The following is a 2,500-nucleotide window of genomic DNA, read 5'->3' on the forward strand; positions in this document are numbered from 1 at the left end:
GGTAATTTTGTAAGAGATTTCAGGTTGGATCAAGCCCCGACCTCCCTAGTAGTTCCGTTTCTTTTTTGCATATATACGTATATGTATATACATATATATGCATGCATAAGCATATATATTTATATAAATGTATATACATATATATTTGTATATACATAAATATGAATATATGTGTGTATGTATGTACATATGCATGTATACACAGATGCACAGATACATATAGGTTGGTAAAGGCGATCTGCATCTACCTTTGGATGGTGCATCGTCAGCAGCTTGCGGATTTTTCCTGTCAATCTTTCTTATTTCGCTCATATTCCAGTTCAACACATTGAAACTGTAAAAAAGAAACGGAACTGTTAAGGAATTTATGGCTAACACCTTGTTACATGCATTTAACTCGGATTATTATGATTTTTTAAAAAGAATCTCCGCCTCGTCATTTTCAGTAACTTTTACTACTCTATAATTACACCATTTTCCGGATGGTTCTACACTGTGCGCTTTATATAATTACCAGTAAATAACTCATATAATTTTGTCTTGCTTATGTTATTGTATTATTTCTGTATCACGTTTTAACACTCTCAATATAAGTGGGTCACAGTCTCCTCGAGGCAATGTTTATCTGTCATGTGGGCTTAGTGAAAGAGTTTATCTGGTAGACCGGATTGAAGGGGTTGAAGTAGACATTTGCCTCTTTGGCCAAAACCTCATCAACCTTTTCAAGTCTCACTTGAAAAGAAAAGTGAGGGTGGAGAGAAAAGCGCTCCTTTTGCAGCAAAAGTGCTCCCTTTGTAGAAAAGTGGGTGATAGTGCAAAAATGAAATCCGTGTGAAGGGTCCGATACTAAGATAGAAGAAGGAGGATGAAGAAATATGGCCTTCCATTGCATACACTGTCTACCCAGGGCTTAACAATTATTTCTAGGACCGCAATGTAGGCGGCAGAGCTAACTGTAAGGCCTTGTGGAAAGAAAGTATGGAAGCATTACATGTCCTTCATTGATGACAATCCCTAAAACTATGACAGTTGCAGGAAATTTTGTATGCATAACACTTGGAACTTCAGAAGGGTCTTCACATAAGCATCTGTCATTTCTTCTGTCAACTTTTTGATCTTGGTCAAAGGTTTTCTCGTTTGTGAAAAACCAAATCAAATCTTATGCTGGATTTTTCATTTTGTTTAAGAGCCTTTTAGATCTGATGTAGTTATTTTCGTTTGCTTTTTCTGACAGATTGACCTTTCCTCATAATATAAGAGTTATATCTGATCTCTTCGTAGACAACATTTCTGACTGTTCCTTCTTGAACATGGAAATCTTTTGCAATTGACCTCATGGACTTTCTAGGATTGTCAATGGTCTGTTGAACTTGCTGGATAAAGTCAGGTGTTATGATGATTTCAGAGCGTTTAGAATGTTTTTTATACTTTGATACTGGTGATACGTTGCCGTCTTCAGTCTCTAGCCCTTTACAAACTTTGTAGACAAAAGAGCTAGCAACTTTAAAAAATCGAGATATTTCTAAATCGCTATGCTCAGCCTTTATAACCACAATAACAGCATGCCTCTTTATTTCTTGAGTAAGCAGAGGGTCTGCAATTATTATTTTCTGACACAAAGTTTATACAGAGTAGGCAAAAAAAAAATGCAGCAATGATCCCAAAATGGTATGTCCTCAAATACCTTATGCACCCTGTATATATGTGTATATATATATATATATTATATATATATATATATATATAGAGAGAGAGAGAGAGAGAGAGAGAGGGGGAGAGAGAGAGATGCATGAAAATAGCTCTATGAAGAATTCCTATGTAAAAAGTCAAAAGGAAAATTATCAAAAATACACCCGGGAATGAAGTAAGATAGAAAATGACAGCGAGGAAGAGAAAGAGAAAGAGAAAAAGAACGCATTTATGAGGGTCGATGTAGTGAAGTATTTACGTTTTTCATGCGAGTAATCATTGTGTTTAAGCAAACTGACCTATCATAGGCTTCACTGGGAAATGTTTCCCAGGGGCTTCTTCATGGAAGTAGCGCACGTTTAGCGCATGATTAAATATACTTATAATGTTTGGGTTAAATATTATTGCATTGTATTGTATCACCCCGTACCGTCAGCGATCTGTTTGTAAACCCAAACTGGTTAATAAAGAGGTTATTATTATTATCGTTATTATTATTATTATTATTATTATTATTATTATTATTATTATTATTATTATTATTATTATTATTATTATTATTATTATTATTATCATTATTATTGAGTGGTAGAGCAGTGTATGCCATCAAAGTGACACTGGGGTAAAATATATGAAGCCCAGTATACCCATCATGACTACCCGTCTGATAAGGGTACGCTAGGCACATGCATCACAACCATATGTGCGCGACATGGTGATCTCATAAACAGCACATGACCTTGCAGGTGGGGTCCAGTTAGAAATTTCCTCTGGTCGAGTAGCCCATCCCGTGCAAAAGGTCCCTGAATAA

This window comes from Octopus sinensis, linkage group LG2 (assembly GCF_006345805.1).
Source record: "Octopus sinensis linkage group LG2, ASM634580v1, whole genome shotgun sequence".
Lineage (NCBI taxonomy): Eukaryota > Metazoa > Mollusca > Cephalopoda > Octopoda > Octopodidae > Octopus > Octopus sinensis.